Source organism: Poecilia formosa, unplaced genomic scaffold (genome assembly GCF_000485575.1).
Source record: "Poecilia formosa unplaced genomic scaffold, Poecilia_formosa-5.1.2 Scaffold157, whole genome shotgun sequence".
NCBI lineage: Eukaryota > Metazoa > Chordata > Actinopteri > Cyprinodontiformes > Poeciliidae > Poecilia > Poecilia formosa.
The window spans coordinates 140,542-167,629 of record NW_006800096.1 but is presented as its reverse complement, the minus strand read 5'-3'; the positions used below and the strand labels follow the sequence as shown (position 1 = coordinate 167,629).

Below are 27,088 nucleotides of genomic sequence, written 5' to 3'. Positions count from 1 at the left end.
AAGGGTAGCAGCAACATCCAAGAGAAGGAAAGCCAGACAAATGGTTTGTGAGAGATCTTGTCAAACAGATTAATTCCCACCCTGGGCCTTGGGCTTCTGGACCGTTTTTCTGTCATGCTGTTTTGCCAGGCTCTCTCTTGATAATACCCCAAAGATAAAATTAATTGTGCAGGGAGATGTGGGATGGAGGGGTAGATGTGGGACGGCGGGCAGGGAGGAGAGGGGGTGTTCTACAAGGACCTTGAGCAAGCATACTAAGCCTTCGTTTCCTCTCTGCGCTGTCTGTGCATGTGAAAACATGGGACACAGTCAAACTGTCAGAACCATGACAAGTTGCATCAATTACGGCTAACTTTGTTATGAAGTTTCTGGAGGGAGGGAATGAGGTTCTGAGAGGCATGTGAAGGAATAAAATCGCCCCTTGTGAGATATCCTCGTCTTGAGAGGCTCAAATTATCATCAAAGTAGAATCCCTCACTCCATCAGTAGTTTACAGAGAGGGATGGTCCAGTAACACACCCAGCTGTTAAGTGTGCTTATTAAGTAGTAAACTTTTTTTTTTTCTTCTCTGGCACAAACAAATATGTAGCAGTGTGATATTTTACAGCGATAACGGGAATAAGAATTTATAACCCTTCTGCTATTCTTTTGTTTTTTTGTGTGGTCAAAAACTGTTTTGATTTTGTTTTAATTTTGATATTTAAAGTAATAACAAAAGATTGGCCAGTTGTTGTTTAAACAGTCGATTTTACACAATACTGCCTCTTTATTCCTTCAGATAAAAATGTGAACAACCCCACAATGTGGTTCGGTGGGTGTTGAAGCCCACAGTACCTGAATAATCTAAATCCAACAAGTTCCAGAGTCGGTGGTGTTTTACTAGCGTCGCCCCCTGCAGTCCCCATAGCTCATATTTGACTCATGTCGTAAACACAGCAGTGCAGAAAGAATGAGAGCCACAAGTTGTGATCTTAAGTCACCTAGAAACTTTTGATATGTCTTTAATAGGCAATTATGATTGAATCCTGATGGGTTGTTCACATGAAAGGAACAAGAATGAACTGATTCTTGGAATTGGCATCACAATAGGTCGAGACAAAAACAAGTTTAGTTTAAAATGTAATCCAACATTCTTTAATTTTTAATTTTTTTATTTTTTTGTCGATGAAATTTCACCAGTGAGATACCGAACAAATATAATTCAAATTGCTTCACATAACAAGCTGATCTTTTGTGCGTTTACTGGATTTTTAAAACCTCCAGAATGCAGCAGGAATAACTTTAATAACTGCAGTTGACACCCAGCGCAGTGCTCTTGATAAAACACCTTTAAGTAATCAAGGCAAGGGCAGATAATAGCTTGGAAAAGGACCGAGCCGCTCTGTGACAGACATTTCCAATTAAAAAATGGTAAATAACTGAAGATTCATCTATTTCACGCTGTCCAAAGACTTATCGGTGTATATCGTCTTCTTAGATTTGTTCACTCCTGAAACGCTACTATTACACATTTGGGTTTTCTTGACAAAGAAATGTGTCGTACAGTTTTGATATCCCTGCTTCTCTGCTTCCATAATTGTGAAACGGCATCTGTGCCAACTCAACAATGTCTGGAAGCTTTGGAGAATCATACTGAGACTATGAAAAGCATGTCACTCATCTCTGGTGATTATTTTTAGGTAATGTAATTAAGTTATTAAATATTATGTAATAACAGGTATTTTGTGAAGTAAACTTTTGCAAGTACAGTATATGCTCAATATGCGGTGCTACACAAATGGTCTTCCTCCATGCTTTTACTCTGCTTGGCATGCAAAGCAGCTGACAGTAGAGGTGCCTAATTTCAGTGACATCACAGAAGTGTGTTCCAAGTTGGAAAGAAATCCAGTGTTTTTTTGTGCAGCATCAACAAGTTGTGCCGCCCCCGTCCCCCAAATTGCAGGCAAACAAAATTGCCTATAAACCTCTCTGCAAGTCTGCAGAGAATGATTCTGTCTATGAAAGGCAGTTAGTATGGAATGTCAATGATGCCAAAATGTTTGGTAGTTGAGTTGGATTTGCGATCTATTGCTGCATGATCTATCATGTTCCATCAGCCATGAAATGTTTTTCTATATCATAAATGTGGTTGTCTCTCCAAGTAAAAATAAAAAGGAAAATAAATTATTTTAAACGTATATTTTTTGTTATTTTTTCAGCATAAATTCACCATAAATTGTTCCAGTAATGTTATGACATTAATTACTTTATTATAATGCTGAAAATGCATAGTTTTCAAACACCAAATATACTTTTATTAGCATTTTTTAAAAACATGTTTCATTAACATGTATAGTGAAAGATGTTTTTTCACTAACACAGAAGCTAACAACTTTTTTTTTTTTTTTTTTTATCTCCGTCTTGGGAGTACAGCCAATCACCACCCAGGAATGGCTGTCTTGCAAATGCTGTCTAGTAGTTGGTCAGGTAGCATTTCACTTAGATATGCACTGCAAAAAATCAACATGCTGGAGAAATTATCACAAAAAATCTGGGAATATATAAATCTGTGAATACTGAGCCACTACTATGTCAATAAGTCCATTGTAAAGTCATTATTGGTAAGGGTATACATAATTTTCAATATGCCATATATATAATTGAAAACAGAAATCCCCCCCCCCAAAAAAAAATAAAAATAAAATTGATACTCCTTACACTTTTAAACCTAAATCTCACAGGGATACCAGCAGTTTTAGACATAATCTTCTTTGTAGTTTGTTGTTTATCAAATGATATCTCAAACTATTTTAAAATTAATTTTCAGTGTGAAAAGTATAAAAATGTTCAAGAGGTATGAATACTTTAGGAAGGCACTGTGTCTGATAAACTGCTGCCCATGTGATGAATGAGATGTCTCGGACCTTGAACGTACCGGTGCGCAATTAACTAAAGCTCATTTAGAGTCCAAATTGCCCCACTTTTGCATCTCTGTCCAAATTTGGACTTCTGGTGTTTAACTGTGTATTTGCACAAAGCAGTTAATCTGGCTGAGCTACCTGATTTAATCTCACACCGAAGTTTTTACTCAGTAAATCTCAGCATGAACGAAATACCGCGTTCATGACAGTAGCAGGATGGAGGGGTGTGTTGGTGTAGTGTGCATTTCTTTGTAAATAAGGTGACGTGACTCATTAATGTGATGAATGGCCATCCAATTCCCCAGATCCAGCATCAATCCCACCCTCCAACCCCCTTCAGGCGTCATTCGTTCTGGCCATTCCGGGTGAAAGCCAAACATTTAAACGTATGTCCGGTAAATGCTGAGGCAAGCAGGTCCAACGGCCAAATGGTTGCTCTTTTCAGCTCTCGAGGCTCCCAAGGACCCATTTCACTGTTCCCATCAAATCATTAAATTTAACCCGCTGCTCACTTAGAGGTATAGAGAAATCAGCAGAAAGACAGAGACAGGAAAGCCATTCTTTGTTGTAAGGACCGAATAAATAGTAAAGAAAAAAACAAATTTGCCCCAGAATCGATAAAAAAAAAAAAAAAAAGATTTCTTCTTCTTTTTTCTTCTTCTTTGGATAAAGGTAACCCTTAAGTAAGCAAATGTTTTCAAAGCCGCTGCGCCAAATTATCTTAAAGCCATCTCTAGCTCACTCCAGTCTTCAGCTGTTGCTTTCAGTGCAGTGGGTACATTCAGTGTTTGAAGACAATTTATGTGATGTGTGCCACTGCAGGGTAGCAAACAACCAACTGCCCATGATTATGCAAGGAAACGGCCTGCGATCTGTAATGTATGTAATTTTAACTGTCAGTGTTGAGCGTTCTCTTTTACAAATCATGCGTTTTAGAGCCACACACTCATAACACACACCTTTGCTCCGTCCCTGTACGCTCGCGTTTCGGGTTCCCGAGGTCCGCCTGGTGGAGAACATCTAAATATAACATCTAAATACAGCAGCCCCCTGCCTGCATAACACATAACACACTTAGTACTGGTCACTTGCAATTATGTTCAGAGACTGCTCACACAGCCGAGTCCATTATAATCCGTCCACTTAAAGACACTTACAGAGATGTTGTACCCTCGCTGCCGCTGGGTGACTGGACTTAGTTTCTATGGGAACCAGCATGCATGGCAAGCCAGGAAAATGTGGATACAGCAGCTGCTGCTCAGATAAGCAGAAGAAAGGAGCCAAATGTTAAGTCACTAAAAGAAACGGAGCAAACACTTTGTTCAAAAGACAGACCGATTCTTCCCCCCCAGTCCTCTTAAGCCAACATGTCTTACTTGTGGAGAGAAATGGGAATGTATGGGGCATTGCAGAGTGAGTGTGTTAAACTTTCTATCTTGAGATTGCTTTAAGTGGAGTATCGAGTCTCACCTGCAGTAGATGACGCTTAGAGAGACTTGAGTTTGGATAACCGGAAGGTTCGTCTCACCAGAGAGTTACGCAAATCCCTTCATGTTGTTGCCAATCACAACTCAAAACGGGTCCAATTTGTGCCCTACTGTATAGAAATCTGTACTCAACATAATCAAACTCCAACCAACTCAAGCCAATCTTATGCACAGATTCGGATTCAATTACCAATTCTGTCATAATTATGATTTAATACAAACCAATTAGATTTATCATATAATACCAGTTGCCGAAACATTCTCCATCCAATGCACCTACAATGCGAGCAGTGAGGTTGCATCCGAGCATCGGGTCGGACAGTGTGAGAACACAATTTGTGGACTGTGAATTGTCTTCAAAGTGAGCTGGGGATGAATGCAGCTACTGAAAATACCGTCCAGTTCCCAGCTTTATTGTTTCCCACAGCCGGAGAGCCAGCTCGGTGCCATAAAATTATTTCTTTAAACGTCTCTACAGTAAATATTTCACCCTCCTTCTGTTACATTATGAATTTCTATTGAGCATTGCAACACAGAGAGAGGGTATAGCTATGAAAATCACTCTGTTTATCTTAGCGTCCCGGCAGTACAGCGTTCTGATACGACCAACTCGGTTTATTTGCACCGTTACAAACGGCAAACTGCACTTGTGATCATTAGTCGCAGGCCTGACAAGCCGCTCTCTGATTTGTATTGACAATCGGAACCACAAACATGAATTACAAACATCATTTCGAGTATGAATTAAAACCAAATGGCAACATTACAATAACAAACAGAGTTTTTACAGTCTGACGTGGAGATGACATTTTCAGCTACATATGGCGCTTGTGGGCGCAGTGCTGATTATCTGACCCTCGCATATCTCTTTGATGGGCAAAGTTTAAAGAAACAGCTGGGAATGAAGTCCTCGTTATTTGAGCTGACTTCTTATTACTTTTGAAAGCTGTTGTGTTTTTTTGTTTTTGTTTTAATAGTAGACCAAAAGCAAAACTAAGTGTGGAGTTTTGCACATAATAATTTTAATGGTGACCATCAAGCAATGCCGCAGCGTTGGCACTCAAACGGGCTTGATGAATAAACGAGTGTTGCCAACCACAAGTAAAATACTTGTGAATACTTGTGTCCGAAAAAGTCACAACTATCTTTTTGACACACACGCCAGGCACATTGTTCACAGGTTGGAGTATCATTTAAATAAAATGTGAACATTTTGGGGGTGCTGTGGTGGCGGAGGGGTTAAGCACAACCCACATATGGAGGCCCTAGTCCTTCACACAGCTGTCGCAGGTTTGATTCCCGGCCTTGGCGACCCTTGCTGCATGTCTTCCCCCTTCTCTCATTACCCACTTTCCTGTCAATTAACTATCAAATAAAGGCCAAAAAAATCTTTAAAAAAAGTGATTTTTTTTTTTTTGTCTGTTTATAGGTCAAACTTGACTTGTTTATCTCCTACAAGGCGGTGGAGTTTAAAAGTGTTTCACATATGAATAGAATTATATTCAATGCAATCCCGGCCACAAAGGGCCCATTCACAATAGGGACATGTCAGTCTTATTTTTTCTTTCTTTATGACTTTTTCTTTCTTTATGACTAACTTTAAAGGAGTTAATGTAACTCCTTTAAAAAAGGAGTTACATTAACAAAAACACAATTGTCAAACTACAAAAATAAACATTAAACAAGATAAATTAATTAGTCATTTGCATGTGTCTTTTGACTGCGAAGTTTTGCAAAGGGAAAAAGTTGGAGCACCGGTCAGATGCTTCGCTCGAAGGGAAGGCTGTTTTTGGCAAGTGCTGCCCTCGCCCCGCGTGCGCTTCTTGAATCGAGCAGAAAGCAAATGTGTCCCTCCTTCTGTTAGGTCAAACCGTAAGGCAGCCCAGATTTTTTGTCGGGGGGTCGGGGGGGGAAATAAAAAATAAACGCCGTGGCATATGAAGCTTCTGCCTCTAGGGCCTGATTTCGTTGGTCTCTGGTGCTTTAACAATGAGGCTGTGACAGTCCAACTCAGACAGGCAGTCATGTTTAAAGGCCTCTTGTGCTCACAGTTTTTTTCTTCTTCTTCTTGCAAACAGCGTCAGAGTAGCACAGAGGATCAGTATCTGGGAACAGCTTTCACCCTGATCCCTGTTGTACATCCAAAACAACACCTATTGTATTGATTTTACATAGAATCTTATGCTGAAATATATTACTTAGTTGTATACAACACCGACTGCACGACTAAAACCTTGCACTTAATGTAACACCAAACTGTTTTGAAGCAATTGCTTCAATCTTGTTCTTTTTTGGAGCTCTCTTAACGACGTCGACACTTTTCAGCTTTTTGACTGGCCCATTAAACTCCTCCAGCTCTTTCAAGCTGCCGTCTCTCTTCTCCTCTTATTGATGCTCATTTCGATCAAGATTGCTGCCCAGAAGGTCATTTTGCTTTGCCATTTCTTTTTTTCTTCCCAAGCGGTCACCAGACTATCCGAGTACGGTAACGTTGCTGTGTGCAGTCCGTTATTTTCTTTGTTCAAATACAAAGAACATAAACCAAAAGTAGCATGCCAATTTCAGAAAAACTTCCTCGGCTCAGACGGAGCATCTGCACAACATATTATGAAAACAGTGTTATTTGCCAGCTGTTTGTTCAATATGCACCAAACATTTTCATAAATTTGACAGCAGAGGAACATCTGTGTGTTATATAGTATGTCGGCAAATTGTAACTTTCCTCCCATCTAAGTTGACCGATGCTGAAACTTTTTTTTTTCTTTCTGAAATTTCCTGGTTTGAATAAGACCATATCCATTGGGATGAGAATATAGCAATCTTTATGAAAGCTGACTGCTACATACTGAGCAGGTATAAAAACAGACATATTCCATTATCTGGGGATATTTTAGTTTTTACACTACATGTGTTAACAAGAGGTGGTTGTTGTTGTTGTTGCAGGAGGGTGGGTGGCGGTTGCTGTTTTTATTTCACAACACTTCATTTAATTTTTGGCAAAACAAACCTCAGCAGTTTACATGCGAAATTGATCTGTGCAAATAATGGTCTGTCAACTTTTTGTTGTTATTTTTGCTTGTGGCCTCAGAGTTTACTCTAATCTTCAACAGTATTTTCTTTAGTTATTTCTCTGCCTGTTGTCGAGGGCAAATTTGTGCAAGTAGGTATTTTCGTGTAAATGTTTTTGCCTTATTTGAATCGCATGCTCTCCTTTCTTTCCTGTTATAAAGAAATGGACATTTTTGTCACGTTATACTTATACTCCAGGGAAAAAGGAAGTAATAAAAATGCTTCGACATTTAACTTGAAGTAATATATGAATTTATTATATAGGAATGTATACTGCTCAAAAAAATAAAGGGAACATTTCACTTGAATTTTGTGTGTGGCTCCAAATCCAGGCCTCCATTGGTTAATAAATTTGATTTCCATTGATGATTTTTGTGTGATTTTGTTGTCAGCACATTCAACTTTGTACAGAACAAAGTATTCAATGAGAATATTTCATTCATTCAGATCTAGGATGTGTTATTTGAGTGTTCCCTTTATTTTTTTGAGCAGTGTATATACTATCTAGGAGTTTTGTAAAGAAATATACTTCTTAAAATAATATCCTGAAATTCAAGGTTGGATTACTGAAGGATAGATGTGATTAATTATGTAACTGTTTAAATGAACTTTTTCCTGATGAACTGTTTACTATATATTTTGGGCTAGTATATTTGGTGGAGGGAGTTTTATACATGTTATTAATTTCCGGTTGACTGTGTTGGGTTGGTTTATTTAATTACGCGTTCTTGTATTTATTCATCTACACCTGCTTTATTGATCTTGTTGTACTTTTTGAAGAAAATTGCAATAAAACCCAGTCGCCTTACCCATTTAAAAAGGCCAAACGCGAAGCAAGTTTTCAAACTCTGTATTTGCTCCTGATTGACCTCACATGTGTATCTTGGATTTGAAGAACATTTAGAAAAAAAACTTTTCATTTGAAATCCTGAACTGCGTTGTGCTGAAAAAGTGTGGCAGTGACGGACAAAACTATCATGCAACTTTTAATAGAGCCCTGGCGCATTTCAGTTGCAAGTCAATCAGCCACTTGTGCATACTGTATCGCTATCAATCCCTGCTCCTCTGCAGACAGGATGATCCTCTTAGCGCCTTAGCAGTCTGGGACACCGTCCCCACCTCTCACTTTTGCCAATTTGCTCCTGGAAGACCTGGAGTCCTTGTCTTCATTAAAGGAGTTCCTCATTGATCAATCACTGTCAGAGGAGTTGGTCTGTAATTGCGCTTTGGCCTAATCATGACTGACGTCTCATCCCCTCGCTCTGTCACAGGTCTCGGGAGAGAGAATGTTCCATGACTTTCACACCTTCAACCTCAAGGTAGGCCTCCCTTCCTCCTGTCTGTGTGGCTTATCTTTTAGGTGTGTACCATCCTCTAATGAATATTAAGACTCATTTACTCATTAGCGGAGAAAGAGGACATGTAAATGAAGACGAAATTGACTTTTTGAATATTTTAGAGCTCCATTGACCTCAGGGGTTTGAGACTTAGTTTTTATATAAATTATTATATTCAGCTGGTGTAGTGTATGATAAAAGGTCTTTGATTTGTTAAGTATTTAAATAATTCATTGATGACTAATCATATTGCAGTTGTTCAAGGGTTAAGACACTGCTATTTTCTTTCTCTTTGTAATAGGATTTGTGGCTCATATAACACATGCGGGTTCTGTTGTTTGATTAATTTGTGAGAAATTAATCTAAAAGAAAAGATGCCATGGAAAAAAAAAATATATAGGCAGAAAGCTTTAAGTGTTTGAAGGAGGTCTGTGTCAAATGTATCCATACGGCATGAATGAAAGCAGCTCGTGTTCATCAAGCCAAATTTAAAAAAACAGGGAGAGAGCCAACATTTACTCAACCAGTATTTAATCTACAGGTTGAAATAGAATGTTGCAGAAAATGTTTGGACCTCATATTTAAAAATAATAATAATGCAAAAAAAAAAGGAGACGCTTAATGTTTGCAAGTTACTCAGTCGGTGCTCATTAGTGACTGCTGGCAGGATGTTAAATATGAAACGTTTGCTATACTCACTGACCAAAATTGACCTGTCAGCACAATTCGTTGCACACTACTGCGCTTCGCACACTCAAGTGATTCACGGCAGCCACACATTTCAGGCAGATGACTTGTTAGGGGTGATATAGTTTAGCCATATTGTAATCTCAAACACAAACACAGACAATCATTCGGATCGTGTTCCGTGATTCCTTTTGTCCAGACGCAGCTTTTTCGAAACGATGGGAAATCCGTTATGTGAACGACGTTGTGCGTGCGTGTCGCTATGAAGCCGTATGAAAGCTCGGTACCGACTGTGTTTCGAGTGTTAAACCTCTGCGGAATGCTACGTTGTTTAAAATGAATACGAAGCGCATTAAAAGAGTGATTTTCCAGTCTTAAATGGATAACTGTCCCTGAATATTAAACCCACCAGGCTGCAACAAAACCAGAGAGCCTGATTTGCGAGTCTCGCATTTGTGCATCTGAAATAGGTTTTTACATTGGCTTGATATCGCAGATTACTCTCACTCCCTGTGTGATCCTGCCTTAACACACGGTTACTCATTCTGTAAGCGTGATGTTTCTGAATGCCCACTCGGCTTGGGCTCAGTCCAGTGTCGAAATAAAAACAGCCAGGCTTGGCGTCTCACCCATATTATCGTTATTTCATTCTTTCTCGTTCTTACTTTTTTTTTTTTTTTAAACAATACCTGTCAGCTACTGTGGAAAAACTCCACATGATCCGCCTCCCTCAGCGCAGCCTAAAGATATGACCCCCAACCCCCAAAAAACAACCTTTTTTACTGAGAAATACTTAATTCAGTGCCTGCTGGTCTAGTTTAATATTTCCAAATGTCATCTGTGTGACATTTGTTGCACAATCGCCCATGCTTTGACTGGAGGGGGGATTGCGTTGTAGATCCTAGTCATTTTGAAATCTGGCTGCACTCAGAGTCAGAAATGCTAAACTCTTTGTCCCTGCAAAATCAGGATTTTGTTGATGAACAGTGCTGCTCAGGCAATATACAAACAGCATAGTGTGAAAATTGCTTTTCACTGATTACACAATGCAACACAATCAGTATTTTTTTTTTGCTTTATTTATCTGTCTGGCATAATTCTGTTTTAGTAGAACTTTCATAACTTTCACCAGTGAAAGTAAAAAAAAAAAAGAAGCATTAGGTTCTGCAAACAGCAAGTCTCTGCTGCCACTTTTTTTTTTTGCGATATTTAAATGAATACATTGCGCCGTGCCTTCACTTATCAATAAATAGACAAATTACCAGATGTGACAGTGTGCTGAGATTTAGAGATGGTGGCATTTCATCGGGATTTCATTGTGAGCCACGGCTGTTTGGGACCGCACGCTCGAGGGGGGGAGAAAAAAAGTTTTTAAATTTAAAATGCAATCAGCACAATCACCACAAGCAATCAGTTCCTCTTCATTTCACCTGATCGGGCCCCCCCGCTAAAGACGAGCTTGTTAAATGGAGCGTCTTATCAGGCCTGGATTAAGTTTTGACTTTGATTAACACATGTAGTCTGAGTTTTGAATGTCAGAGTTCAAGTTTTTGAAACAGTTTTATTATTTTTATTTTTATTTTTTAATGGAAATGCCTTCAAGTTTCATTGTAAGACAAGGTTTGTTTGTCTGAATAAAACATGCTAAAATTGCACAGGATTAAAATATTCTCTATGAATTTAAAACTGTCGGGGGAGTTTGTTGTGTTCTCTGCTGTCTTCGACCCGTTTCTTGCTGGCTTTGTTTCAACTAATCTTGCTTTCTGTTTGCCTCTCAACATCGCTCTCCAAACATTGAACAAATATGTTGGAAACATTTTGCTGGGAGTATTGAAGTAAGTTGCATCAGGCTGAGGCCGTTCGGAGTTGCTAAACACGTTGATCATTAATATGCGACAGCAGTCCACTTTATTTGAGAGTGTAGATGTTCACCTTAATTTAATGTTTCTGATACATTTCCTGTAATACGGAGGCTGACATGGGGTTGATAAACAGTGTAACTTTACGCCGTTCAGTCTTCCTAGTATCGACTGAAGGTCTTGCTCTCTCGCGCCGTCTTGCAGTCCAAATAAAACGCTGATTCAACATATCACAGAGAAATAAATGACAGGTAAAAGCATTCTCTCCTCTGAGGCAACTTCCACACCGAAGAGTGTTTTAAGAATTATAGGAGTGTTAAGGTTTAAGTTTGGTATTGTGCATTCACCGTTGACAGCTGATCTCTGGTCAGGGAAAAGTCCTCCAATTCTTGTCACTGGACGATTGCTCAGTACATCTCTAGTGTCCACACATCAGATACAGTCAAATTGAAAAAACTGGAATGTTAAGAGAAAGTTTATATGCATCAGTAAGTGAAACATATTGTATAGATTAATTACACACACACACACACTCTGATGCTTTAAAGCTTCTATCTGTGTTAATAATGAAGATTCCTTGCTTGCAGCTAATGTAAATATGCCATTTAATATTAGAATATTACACAGGTGTCAAACTCGAGGCCCGGGGGCCAAATATGGCCCGTCGTAGCTTTTTATGTGCCCCTCTAGTCTCCAAATTACATCAATAAGTCCTTCCTGTTTTTCACAAATCTGCAAAATTCACACAAAATCAACAAATTTCCAAATTATTTTCTGATTTTACTGCAAATTTTCTCAAAATTGGTCAAAAACATTGAATTCGTAACTGATACTGCGAGTGATGGAGTAATAAAAATTCCTAACACGCATTTCTAAATGTTCACCACAAAATCTGTCATTTTGATTAAAAAAAACAAAACAAACTTAAACGATCACAAAATCCCAGAGGAACAGCTATTTATCAATATTTTCACAGTTTTAATTGGTTTTATCAATACCTTGTGGCACAACCGGCCCTTTAAGGACATTCCTTAAAGGGCCTACTCTGTGGTAGGCATTGAGTTTAAAAGGGCTGATAAAGTGTGACAAGGTAGCACCTTTAAAATGTCGTAGCTGAAGTTCATTAGAGAAGCTACGTCAAGCTGAATTTTAATGTCACTAAAGCTCATCTCCTTTGGGAAAAGTCTATCCAAGTGCACACAAGCTTCGTCCACACGTATTAAACCGTGGCCCCTGTTCACAGAGGGATAAGGAGGAGAGGACATCTCCTCACAGCATCCTCAGACACAGCTGCGGCCATGCCCCTAAAATCTAGGTTCGCTTCCCTCTGGAAACAGGTCAACTGTGAACACCTTGCGTCTTCTACTCCAGATCTTTGCAGATTCTTAATTAACTCTTACAGTACATAGAGCGTGTGCTGCTAAATGTTAAAAATGCCGAAAGCTAAAAGAGGGCGGCATTTTTGCCATAAATCCCCCATCTAAGAATCGGCTCTAAGGACTGCAGAGGCACAAATATGCTAAGTTGATCCACATTTAGACAGTGAATCATTCAGATTGCACCGCTGCGGCTGCTTAATTAAACGCTCCACCGTGTAATGACTTTCCTTGAAAGGGAGTTAAATGTCTAAATGCTGCAGAATCGCTGTGGAGCTGAAGAGAAATCAATGGGACACAGTGCACAAAGTGAAGGTGTTTTCCGACTTTGTTTTTTAGAGTGGATGTTTTATATTGACGCTGTCCCTCACCCACAGAGCCAAAAGCTCATTTCTCTTGGTCCAGAGCATCGATCGGTGATGTACAAATGCTGTGCTTACTGTGTGCTTTCAGCAAACCCAGGTCTTTATATTTGTTTGTTTTTACTTCACTACTGTACATGTAAGGCTGCATTTGCATTTAGATATATAAAACCAGTGACTAAGGAGGATATTCAACAAAGTTATTTTGACATGATGAACTGGAAACCCCCAGGTTTACATCTAACCCTTTTTCTCATTCCATCTGTATTAAGTTGTTATTAAATGAGGTACCTTATGAAATGGGAATTAGTTGCAGCCAATCGGACAACCTTTTCACATGATCAGGCCCATCTCAGACCTTTAAACAAGAAGTGCCCTCCATCCCTACAGCTGCGAAGCCTAGTGGTTGGGAAAAAAAAAAAAAAGTTCCCAACAGACACAGTGACCTGAGTTTGAATCCCCCCGCAAGGGTTCCTGGCTCATCTTGGTTTAATGCGCTTGTCAAATGTTTTGTGAGGTTGTTCTGAAATTGGAGCAGAACTCTACTGTGTTAAAAAAAAAAAAAAAAAAATCTAATAATTTCACCTGTATTTGCTGAATGTAGCAACCTGGAGTGTATTTTTTGGCTTAAACAAAACAACAACAAAACAGCAACAACAAATAAATATATAAAAAAAAATACTTTTATGAAGATGTTCTAACAATGTTCTTAGCTTTTTTTGGTTATCAGTTAGCTGAACAAATTTGAACCCTTGGAGTTAATTATTTCCTTTAAGTGCTTCATGTGCATTATTTATCATATTTTTAGAGTTTGCCAGTTGTAGTTTTAAAATGAAGTTACCTTTATTAAAGTAATGGGTTGTGCCCCTTTATAGCTTCCAAAGCATCCTGAAAAAAATGAACTGCATTTATCTTTTTTTTTGTTTTGATTGGAAAGTCTAGCAGCTTCTTCCTGCCAGCTGAGCAGCAGTGCACAGCAACAGGTGGGAAATGGGCACCACTCATTATTCTCTGCTCCATGCTTTTTTTTGCATCTGTTGGGATGCTGTATGCCTGAATTTGCATCACTACTTACTGACTTACTTACTTTCTTTGGTTCCTTTGGTACTTTCTGAGGCATCACATTAATGTTCTTTAAACTATAGAAGTGGTTTGGTGGAAAAATCCTTTTTGGCTTTTTAATTAAAACAGAAAGTAAGACTACTTTAAACCAAACTTGTAGCCTGTATTTTTCAGAACAGATTACTGTAAACCATATTTTTATATTGTTTGTTTATGGAAGCACAAACTGGTAGTAATTAACTGACATATTGCTTATAAAAGTCCATCCCCTTAAATCAAGTTTAAGATCTCTTGCTCATATCTTATATAACTGAATGTAATTTTACTCTAATCAGAACGTGAACCTTTTTTTTTTCCTACTTGTTTAAGTGTTCACATTTTTTTTAAAAAAGGTAGTACTCTGTTTTTCATGCTTCTGCCATTAGAGTTCCTGTCTTTTCATCATAACTCGTAAATTAATCGTACGAGACAAAGACAGTCACTGCTGTCCATCCTCATTAAAAAAAAACAAAAAAACAAAAAAAAAAACAGTTCTTGAAATGAATACAGCCAACTTATCTCGCAAACATTTGATGGAATTGAAAGACCTTCGGAAACAGCCAAAGCTGGCAGGGTCACATAACTCCAAAAATGACATGCGATTATCAAACTCCCTCTGGCTCGAGACACTGTAATCCCCCAGATGTTGCTGTCTGCACAGCATGAGAGTTCAAATTAGATCTCTCAGACAATGTCGGCTTGTCTGCATGTGTAAACCCTCGGCGTTTAGGTCCCAAAATTAAATTGACCCCATCAGAGAGCTTAAGGACATGTAACAAAGCCCCCGGCGCTCTTATTACTTCATCTCCTTTCATCTCATCTCCTCTTTGTAATAAGTTTCCACTCCAGCAAGACCAGTGGGGCTAATAAGAGTTTTATCTGCTTTTTGATATTAGATATTAGCACCTCATCAAAGTTAAGCCAGCGGTGCGCTCGTTCTGCCTCCGAAATTTACATCAGCCTGACAATGTCTCCAAAAGAAATCTTATCGAATTTAAATTAAGGGCGAGTTGAATAGCCAGAAGGGTACTGCTTTCCCGTCACTCACGGAGCACAAATTGGTTTTTGTACAAGCTGGCTTTGTAAATCAGTGAGATCATAGTTTCTGTGAAATTGCGTTTACCTTTAATTTGCTTCTTGTGATCCAGAACCGTAGTTCATCTGGGTATGAAAACCGATCTAAGTGACTAATTCAGGGATCTGTTTCTTTTGAAAATTAAACAGTAAATATGTTTTGATATCACTTTTTTTTTTTCTTCTTTACTCCTATGTGTTATTCTTGTTTCCTACAAAATGGATTTGGGTCATCACCTGGTCTGTACACCATAATCATGATATTCATAATCAAAATTAAAAGAAAATAACTCTTTATCGTTACGTGTGTAATAAATCTGTATAATACATGGGTTCCACATTTTGAATTGGATCAAATAAATAAATGCACTTTTCAATGGTATTCTAATTTACTGAAATTTTGTGTTGCTTTCATCAGACGCAGGTTGTTAAACGCATTTTTCCTCCAAATCGAGTAAACAAAACTATCAGGCAAAGTTAATTGTTCCCAAATTGTGTGAAATCTAGTTCGAGCGCCTGTGGAATCCGCATTTCTTTACAGAAACAGCAGGGAAAGGAAGCCCCAAAGGTACGTTCTGTTTGGAGAGTGCAAAGGTTTCACAACTCTTATCATCCCTTATGGCATCCGTTGTCAGGTTGTAGGGGAGAAAAATGACATATTAGCTGGAAAATATAGCTCTGAGAGATAGAAAATAAATTACTGCAGTGTGGCGAGGAGGAGAAGATTGTGAGATTTATCAAGTCGAGATGGAAATGCCTGCTAAAGTCTGTGTCCCTGCCTGGGAAAAATTAAAAAAGGAATCAAATGCCTTCAAGTGTTCAGAGATTGCAGCGGCGGGGAGTGTGTGGTTGTGTGTGCAAGTTTTGCAACCGTGTCTTCATGCTTGTTTTCTCATTGATTTGTTGCCCAAGTATCTTTTTTATTTTTATTTATTTTTTTATGTCAATCCCATTATGGCATATGCCAAAGGATGCGAACCTCATGACTGTGTCTGTCTGTAAATTGTATGGTGATATCAGTTTTTCTGGCTAAAATTCAGCTGACACACACAGTTCACAATTAGCCTAGCCTGTAGTCCCCCTGCGTCTTTTAACACTCAACAGATTTTTGTGTGAAACAGCTTGACTGGCAAAATCTATAATTGTACAGATAAGTGAACATGTTGGCGAGATAAAGGTTAAACTATCAGGGATGTGTTCTCCATCCGTCTGAAGCCAATTTTCCACATTCAGCTCCACCGTCGGTAGGTGTGAGAGAGGAAAAGGCAGGGAGGAAAAATGGCCAAGTCAATATTGATTGATCTGGAGCCTTAGCAATTACCTCCATGTGCAGAAGACCATGTTAAGGTCAGTATTATCTTAGCTCATTTTATGGGTCAGCGCTCTTAGCTTTAGCAGAAATAAATTAATGGGGTAAACACTTTAGCTCACCTTGATGAAATTTACAGCAAGTGGAAAAGCTTAGGTGGAAGGTTGCGGTGCTGGAGAGCGACCCCTTGATTTTCGCTGAACCGTTGTTAATTCAATGGTCTATAAATAACACTAAACTCAATTGTGAGAGGATGATTATATACCGTCTTAACAACATAATCTGTTTCATAGGACATTCTGACTTTTCTTGAGTGATGGGCAAAACCGTCATGTCAAAGTGTCGTTCCTACGTTCACCCATCCTGCCCCCATAAACCTTTGAAGTCTGGACGAGAAGTGGTTAAGACTTTATGGGACGACCCTTCAGGAAGCCCAAAGTTCATCATTCATTCCAACATGGAAGTGCTGCCAGTCTGAATAGGAATACATTTTTTTAACATCCAGGTGTATCAGTAAGAAGTTACAGTTAAACAGTAAAAAAATAAAGAATTGGATACTATACAATAAGGTCAAATGTGCAATAACGATGCAAGTAATTTTTTGCCAAGTGCCCTAAATGTTGGTGCCTCCAAATGTTTAAGTGCATTTCTGTGATCCCTTTATTGCCGTGACAGGGGAAGCAATGCTGGTCTGTTTTTGTTAGATCAGAAGTCGTTGTCCCTCAAGTCAGCTTTTGCAAACAAGACCAAGAATCATTTTAAATCAAATCACGGTGCAATAAAAAATGATTAAGTATTCTATTGTTGAACAATATGTGACTTTTACACATTTTTATCTTGTTGATCTTACTGATCCGGAGTCTCTTATTAATGGAGAATGAACAGCAGATTTTCCTTATTTTTTGATTGTTTTAAGGACTTGACGAGGAATCAAAAAACAATGCAATAAAAAGACATAAAAGTAGACTTTTTTTTTAATATAATACTTATTACATTATGAAGTAATTTCTCTCACAATTACCTTTGCAAGTGTATTTGGAGCCGGTTCATTCCAACCCTCACCCCTGAAAAACCTCTTTTCAAGTTGCAGACAGCTCTATCTGTCTGCTATACTCAACGACTGGGGCAAACCGAATGTTCCAAGGTGAACAACTAAAACGTACTTTACCAGGAAGGAGTTAAGAATTGAGCCTTAATCCAAAAGATACCATAAATCCAAACAATACCATTAATATTTATGAACTGAGCAGGGGGGGGGAGGACATAATATCTTGTGAATATTAAATATCATGAGCTGAATAAAACTAAAATATCCTATTTTAAAAACAAAACACCATATTTCTCCTTCTAACAGTTGGCATTGCAACAATCCCGAGGCTGTGATCCAGCAAAGACTACATGGGTGCCGACAAGTTTTAACGTATTCAGACGCTGCACTCTTTATTTGTGAGGCTGTGTGCCCAAGGCTGCAATCACCATTTCAACTAGGTAAACAGCATTAGGCACACTGGAAGAAACAACTGTAGCATTCGGCGGCCGATGCGATTTGCAAATAGCGCTAGCAGTCTTTAATTTTCACGTTGCTTTTTGACACCTCGTATGTATTTCACTGCAGGGGGGAAAGGAGTGTTATTAGTCAAGCAAAACATTCGCTTTTCTGTGTATCGGCATTCCTCCGTGGCCCCTCAGGCTGACTAGCAACTAGCTCTGTTATGTTCTTAAGTCCAAAATAAATTCAATTTCCAATGCAGTGATCTCCTTAATGAAAAGTCGATGTCTTTCTCTCCCTCTCCTTCTCTCTCTCTCTGGGTTGCTCCCATGGGGACAGCCGGAAAGATGAATTTATTAACGGGACCGGAGACAACGCCCCTAGGGACGGACCTTTTCTTCTGATCCAAACATACTACACAGTGTGCGTCCAGTCACTTCCTCTATTACTACAAACAGCTTGGGTTGTGAAAATTAGCTGACACAGGGAGGTATGGCTGCATCGATCTGAAGAAATTCCCATTTATTAATTCCACATGTTGAAACTATCGATTATAAATTGTGGCCACTGCACTATTTTCTAATTGAGCAGACGTGTAACACATGCAGCGCCATCATAGCATGCGTTTCTTTCAAACTAAATAGATTTTTAGCTCATCAGACAAAGGAATGTCGAATTTTTTGAGCTAGTATCTGAACAAAAACCTGCAATCCTTTTCCGTTCAATGATTGGATTAATTTTGTATCATTCTAGTCAAGATTCTCTCCATACTTGTGAACACTTGACAGCTTTTTAAAAAAAACATTTATCATCGTTATTAACAGGCAACAAAGTGTCTCATCGGCAGCGTAACCTTCTGATAAGCGGGACATGAGGTTTTTGTCACAGCATATGGTAAACACTGCTACAGATAAGCTTTAATCCTTGTACAGCCTGATTGAATGTACAATACAAGATGATGGGGGTACAGAAAAATGGCTCGTGTCAAAATATTTCCCATTGAATGCAAAAAAGGTTCTGAATCTGTTGCGACCACTATTAAAAGCACCCATAATGCATATTGTTTTGCCTATGTAAAGGAGGACAGGGAATGATATGTAATTTTATGTGAGTAAAACGCAATCCTGCCTGTGGCTATAATATGCAAACAAGCATAAAGCATTGATAGTAAAATGGTTATTGCACCTTTGTTAACTTTATCCTATAAAAGATTAATAGAATTTTTGTTTTAAAAAAATGCAACAGGCACATTGTGAACATTTGAGATCATTTTAAACACGTATCTTTTAAATGGTTTATTGGATCATTATTACAAATTGTCATTTTCAGTTGTGCTCAGGCTTGTGTTTTATAGTAATTGCATTAATTTCTTTTTCTGAAGTTGAGAAATATAAAGAAATTCGGGATGCATTGTGAATTTATGATGGTATGAGTTACTTTTGAGGTTGTTAAAATAAGTATTTAGAGCAACAGCTAAGAGACCTAGCAAACGAGCAATGTAGCCACGGATTTAAAAGCTTTCTGTAAAAAAAAAAAATGTAATTCAGAAATATATTTATTTATTTTTCTCCAAAAAAAAAATATCTCTGCATGTGGACACCAGGTCTGATTACTGCTTCTTCTCATCAAGACATTACTCAAATAGGACCTGCATGGTAAAGTGAAGTACAACAAAGGCCCTGAAATACTAGACATCATGTTGAGATCCAGAGAAATTCAGGAACACATAACAGAAATAATCGAGATCTGTCCGTCTCGAAAGGGTTACAGAGTAATTACTAAAGTTTCGGGACTCTAGCGAACCACAGTGTGAGCCTTTATCCACAAATTGCGAAACATGGAACAGTGGTGAGCCTTCCCACCAAAATTACCCCAGGAACTCAGCAATGACTCATCCAACATGTCATAAAAGACACACATCGTCGTCCAAAGAGATGCTGGCCTCACTTGCCTCAGTTATTGTCAGAGTTCACAATAAGAAAGAGGCAAATAAGACCCGCATTGCAGAGTTCCAAGACAAAAACCACCAATGAGCAAAAATGGTTAAAAAAAAAAAAAAGGACATTATTATTATAAAATATTTAAATTTGTTTGAGGTTCACGCCTCTGGTGTTGTAGATTTCAACGCTCCAAAACAGTCCACGCTTGGTTTCATTTAATTGCTGCAGAAGTGTGCAATAGAAGAACTCAAAAAGTATGCAAAATTTAAAATCCCACCTCCCATTATACAACGAAAGTCTATTTCTATTCCTGTGGGAAAAATGCATGCGCCTTCCTCTGAGAGGTAGCTTTATTGGATGCATCAGATATAGAAGATCTCTGTTCATCCTCATCTCCACAGTGTGACTCCCCCTCTCATGTGGCTGAACTGCCCATAAACAGACAGTGAGTGATTAACGCTGCTCTGCCATTGACATCATTTGCATTTTAATAGACCATAATTACAACCCTAGGAAAATAAATTGCAGTTTGAAGAATGTTTGAATTGCTCCAACTCTGCGGCTCTCCTCGTGAGATAGCAGCGAGCATATGCAAGAGCTGCTGGGATGGTTAATGCTTGACAGAGAAGAGATAAGGGCTGCAGATTGCAAAGACCTTAAAATATTGACAATTCCAACGTCAATTTTGATGCAGAACTTTTTCTATCAAGATGGTATGGAAGATTTCTACTTTTAGCAGTTTTCTCACTAATGAAAAAGTCTGTAAACCTAATCAGATTTATATATAAAAAAAGAAGTTCTTATGACCATATACAAGCTGTGACACTAATGAAGTAGCCTCTCTCGCATTTTTTTTGTAAGTTTTGATTTTTCATTAATAGCAGTGATAATTACCGTTTGTTCATTTCATTATCCCCTAGTCCTGTCTTATCGGCATACCTCACCTGCAGAGATGTGACACCTTCTTAGGATTTGCCGAGGGACGTCTAGCCCTGGCAGTTAAAGCCCATGTGCCTCTGTAAGCTAGAGTGACAACACAATAATACTCCCCCACGTCTAATCTTTCATTGGTGGATTATCAGATTAGAGGCCCCAGTTGTTTATGGACTTGGGGACTATCGAAAAAGTTGATCTGTCAAGTTTATCTTACACTCGTCCTATCGAGGCGACGTCAGGCCATACAGTCGGCTGCGGATGGAAGATAAGGCGGACGTAGTTGAATGGAACCTTTGGAAAATGAGAAACAAGGCTTTTCTTTCGACTCTGGCAATGATGCACTTTATCTAGTTTGGGAAATGGACCTCGCCAACAAGCATTACCCCCTCTTTTGGGTTTTCTTGATTTCTTTGACCTCCATAGTGTGGCAGAGCTTGCCTCTTTTACTTTTGAAGGGGCGCTATTAGAAATCATCCACCACTTTAAACTCAGTTCAGTGATCTGGAATCAAGAATTTCCAAAGACGACGCACGCCGTCCTCTTTCACCAGTTGTTTTGACAAAGCAACAGGCAGGTGAGGACGGAGGATGGCTCACCTTTAAAACGAAATGGCTCTTTCTGTCACAAAGCAGAAACTCACAGCTGAATGACTAAGAAATTAATTGATAATTGACATTTTATCGGTGTTGTTTTTAAAGATGGTCCCTTCAGGTTTCGAAGAAAATGTGAAAATGTTCTTCATTAGATATGATTACATCATGATGCTGTTTTAGTAGTAAACCGTTATTAGAATTGACAATGCAACTTATGTCAACAGTAATTCTACACAAGCAGCAAGAAACAACGATGTGAATGGGGTTCGTTCACAACTGTAAGATGTCACTAAAGAGGAATATTACTGGTGTGAACGGGTCAGAGTTCCACCAAGTTATCAGATATTTATAAACTAAATTAATTGACTCTGACTCTATCAGATGTTGTAACATGTGTCATTACTACTACACTCTATTTCAGTGGCACCTTAACATGCCTGGCTTATACCACACTATGTGGCTAAGCTACAGTACCAGATGCCTAGCAAGGCAATACGGATGCATGTTTCCTCATTTTCTATTAAGATGCAAGGCAAATGTGCGATAGCAATGGTTAAAACTACCAATATAGTATGCATTGTTAAATCAGTATATTATGATATATGCTGGCTTAATGTATTATGCTGGTTTTAAACATCGCTAATGCAGTTAATGAGTCGATGTTTGACTCATTAACTGAATCAATGTCAGATAATGAGTCGGTGTCATTGACTGACTTGTAACCTGTCAGTATTTGTAGGATTGGAAAGCAATTAAATGTAAAACAATAACTTGAGGTTATACAGAACATAGTAAATGCTAGCATAAACATTTTTTTAACTTTTTCCGGCATAACCGTAACAAACACTTCTACATGTGGCAGTTCAGTCATTTTGATTTTACTTAAATCCGAATGTCTTTACATCTTCTGTATTGGTTACATAACATTTCTAAAATAACAGTCCAATGTTAAGGATGTGCTGTAATACTCATGTTTGGAGTTAAAAATGAGAGATACATGTGAATTTCTGTCTTTAAGTCCAAGAAGCAAGTGAGGCTAAATTTATAGTCTGTCTCACAGTTTACAGCAGCTGACGGCTACATCATACTGTTTTTTAGTGAATCACATTGATCAGCTGGTGGCTAAAGTGTCTGAGGTCATATACTATCACGGTTTTATAGCCTGATAGCCTTTAAGTGTTGGAGCAAAGTGCCAGCAAGCAGTGGTTTGAATTTATATGTGCAAGCACAAGACTTGTATTTTAGAGTAGAAACAGCAGAACACCCTCCTAAAGGGATAATAATAATTCCTCTGTCCCATTCCTATCTTATTTATGGCTTACCGCGCTGGTTTGTCATTCCGAGCGAGCGTGATTATTCACGTGGCTAGCACATTATTCTAGCAAATACCGTAGCTATAACATTTTTCATATCTCATTCCAGGATTCTGATGAGAATGCTCTCAAATCCATTTCCCAAACTATTGCTTATTCTATGCATCTAGAATATGGCTCCCCTGATCACTTTATGCCTCCAAGGTGTGATTAACCAAATGTGCATGGATTTCAAGTTAAAAGCATAAAAGGCTGGTGTTTGGTAAAGAAAGAGGGGAAATAAGGCTGGGTGGAAGTTCACATTATTTCACTGAAATTAAAGTTCCAGTCGCCTTGTGTCTCCTAACAAGGTTTATTTAAGGTTATCTTAAGGTACTTTTAATTACAAAATGTTATCTCACAGTCTGGGTGCATTCAGTAATAAAACAGATTCCAGAGGTCTGGTGTAGTGGCACACATTTCAGAGATGTCGCTGCTCCACCATGCCTAATTCAGATGAATAAAATATATCTCACCCTGTTGCCAAGACCTGGAGAAGCCTACTAATGACCCATTTAGTAAAAAATTGCGTGTTTAATGCAAGAAACATCCAAGACATTTAGGACTGGCTTACCCGCTACTTCTTCAGACAATAGCTCTTCCAGCTAGTTATTATTGTATTTCCCAGAATAACTTCTGAGAAACATGTTCCTCCGTTGCCATGTAGACAAATGGAAGAGCAGATGTCCACCACATGGGCTGAACTCGACTCATTTGTAGCACTTTGTAGTTAATTGTTTCCTATGGAGCTTTTTTGGAAGGACAACATCTTCCAGCGTTGCCTAAGTGCCCTGCTTGTGGCTCACAAGCAGTAAGTTTCATATTCAAGTACTCCCTAATGCTGTTTGGCTTCCTGATCTCCAGCTCAGGTGCAGAAACCTGTTAGGGATTTGAAGAGCTCCACCATAGCAATAGGACACCTGGAGACCTCATATGTGCCACTCGAATTAGCAGCATTCTGTGCGTCTATGTGCTTTATTTCACAAATAATTCAAGCTGTATTTCCAGTTCCCGTGCAATCAATAATGAACGCCAGCGTATGTCATTAGTGAGGTAAGGCATTGATTTTGTTTCCTTCTTTAAATCAAAGACGACTATTTCTGGAGCGATTGCACGTTAGCCAGGACGTTGCTAACCGTGCAGCAGGCTTGGTCAGTGTTGTAAAATTCCTTAATTGCTTCTGTGTCCCTCTCCATAGTCCTCGTCTTAATGACGGCGAGCTACACACGCCCAACCCCCACCCCAATCTACCAAAAGTGGATTAATTAAATTGGCATATCGCCATACTTGTGATACGAAATCCGATGCTCACGTCTGAAGCATTTGAAGTGTCACCCAAGATAATAGATGTGGAAGAGGTTCCTTATTCTCAGAGACCAGCCTCCTAATAGCACCACAAGCCATCTGTATTCTCATTTCTACAGCAGTCACTAAATCAACACCCTCGACACAAGCCCGAGGATGTCTCCGCACAATCATGCATGACAACATCAAAGCTTTACTTTATTGCCTCTTCTCTTCTCAGCCACCATTAACTGCTCTCTGAAACTAAAAGCAGTGGTGCCGCTGCAAATATTAAGTTGGGGGTTAGGGCGCAAACGCACGCAAAAACGCCAAAAAAAACCCCAATTTGTGTTAGTTGTCAGTGGTTCCTGACTGATGGATGTGTTTTAAGATGGCTATGAATTTATCAAGAATTAGTTAAAAACAATTGTTTTGTGTGTTTTCTGTTGGTAAATAGGAACTTCTTTTATCAAAGGCAGCCCATTCTTAGAGACCTCCATTTTTTTTTTTTTTGATAGACCGTTTGCGTTCCCTACCTTTTCCACATGTAATCAATCATAAACCCATGCTATGTTGGATGAATGGAATCCCTAGACTTCTAAGAGGAGGATGTTGCAGTGATGAGCTGGATCTGTCACTGGGGAGCGCCCACAAACAGATTGAACTGGCACCCAAGATGGATATGTTGACACTTCATTCTGCATGTCTCTATTTAATGATATTATATTTCATTTCCAGAGCAAAGAAAACACCATTACCCAAAGCAGTGAGTCGTAACAAGCCATTCTGCAGCACATTCCGGTCCTCCTTGGTGGTATTGTAATTGAATTAAAACAACACAAAGTTTTGAGGGAGATTGCGTTTGGTACCGTGTGTTCTTTTCCGTCGTCGCACGCCAAACGCATTTATTCGCGTACCATTTTAGGAAAACTGTTTTTTCCAGCGTAGTTCACGTGTAGCCAAACTTTGAGAGCGAGAAACGGAAAGTTAAACTTGTTTCACGGCGACCTTATTGACGAGCCAGAACACCATCCACATAAATATTCATTTGTTATTGCTTTTAGTGCTTCATGGAAATCATGTCAGTTTGTATGCAGCAACGCGGATATTGGTAGGCACTGGCCTCCTTGGGTAATGCACATATCGGTTCACCAAAGGTCTCGGCATTGCACAGTTGAGTTTGCAATTTGAAAGTGTTGAGTCCATGGCTCTTTTGTAATATCGTCTGTGACGGAGGAGCCGTCACGAGCCGGGAATTAATTATGAGTCTGTGTCAACATGTGTACACATATATACATAAACCTACACAATCGCTAACTAACTTCTGTTCCAGCTTAAACTGACGCGGTCCATCGTGGGTGCACATGCGATGTTCCTGCTTCAGTTAGCATATCCATCCTAACCTGTTTTCACTTCCAAACGTTTTACTGGTTTTGTTTTCAAGCAGGGGTATTTCCGGGTGTGGCACGCTAGGAGTCAGGTGATGACGTAGTGACGTCATCGGAACATACTGAGTGTTCTCTATTACATGATTAACTTGATTATTGTATTTTTGATTACAAGTTTATTTTTTCTCTTTATTATTATTATTATTATTATTATTTAGTACCCTTTAAGAGTTTATTTGAGTTAGAAGTAATTGTTTAATTGTTTTTGTTTGCTTGTTTGGTCTTTCTGTGGGCGGAGCCTGTGGCTTTAAAAGCAGGGCTCTGCGCCACAGGGAGTCAGTCTGTGGCTGGACTCCTTCCATGTCACAGTGAAGGTGATGGACTTTTTCCTTGAAGGTACTGCTGTTTGTTTGTTTTGACCTATCTGGACGTCCTTGTATATATTTTTGCACCTGCCATCTTTGTCCACTTGAAGAGCTAAATAAATTTCACCAGAGTGAACTCTGGCCTTGGGCAGTCATATTTCTGTTTGTCCAAGTCATAAGAGAACCCCGTCACATCGTCGACTACAATTTCACAAGAAAGCCGTGCAGGTAGCTGCTCCCAGGTGTAAGGGGCTTGTTGCTCCAACTCCTGAATAAGACATTGACGTTTTCTTCCAATGGCCAATGATGAGCACTAGTGTTGCGTGTACGTGTTTGCGATCGCCGCCATGCAACGAGTCTTTGTCGACTCATTGCGTGAACGCACTTTTTCATGTGTGTTTTTAATTGCATTTCTTATTTAATGGAAACAGAAATTGTGAAATTTTATTTTTGTGACACTAGCAGAATATTGAAAGAGTTTCGTGCACATTTGTAGTGGAAACGTAGCTTATTTGTTATTCCGTGGGCCCTTTTTTTTTATTTTTCAAATGCTCTTGGATTCATGTTTGAGTCCATGGCATCTTTAGTATAAAGATACATTTAAAATAAAAATCGGTTGGAGTGTAAGACTAAACTGAAAATGGATTGCAAGGGTTTCTTTTTAGCAAGATAAGAAAACATATGGCCAAATTGTCACAGAATGATTTACCAGAACAAATCAGCCACCTTGCATGGATATCTCAGTCCCCAGATTTAATTCCTAAATAAAATCTGTGGCATGAGCCGATTAGAAGAGATCTGTAAGAGAAGAATTGAGGCACTGCGCCCCAAATTGAAGGCTAGACTTCTACCTTTTTAGTATAAGAATACCACTGCTACTGCAGTTAAAGTTTGACTTATTTTGCACGGCTTTTCACGCCTCTACCAGGAGTGCCAACAAGTGTTGAGGGCGCTAAATAAATGGTCAGCCAACCAGTAGGTCACTAGAATTTGTCCTCGGGCAACAATCGAGTTGATTTCGGACAATCCAATACATTCAGAGCCGGCGCCGATTACTAACCTAAAATTGATTCCTCTGCTAACTTGTGTTAAGTGCTTTGAGAGCCATGGCGGCTTTTTGAATGTGTGGCCTGTTGTTCTGAGCACGCATTGAAAAAGCAGTTGCAATTTCAATGGGTGT

General features: G+C 39.0%; 1 protein-coding gene across 2 annotated transcripts in view; it reads left to right on the top strand.

Moving 5' to 3' along the window:
• The window catches only part of LOC103146363 (receptor-type tyrosine-protein phosphatase delta-like), a 187,199-nt gene that overhangs the window by 31,126 nt on the left and 128,985 nt on the right, over positions 1-27,088 (top strand). For both annotated transcript variants that reach the window (XR_001663642.1, XM_007564247.2), the window contains exon 4: positions 8,728-8,775. The gene's annotated coding sequence lies outside the window, so the exon portion shown is untranslated. The remainder of the gene's footprint in view (positions 1-8,727; positions 8,776-27,088) is intronic.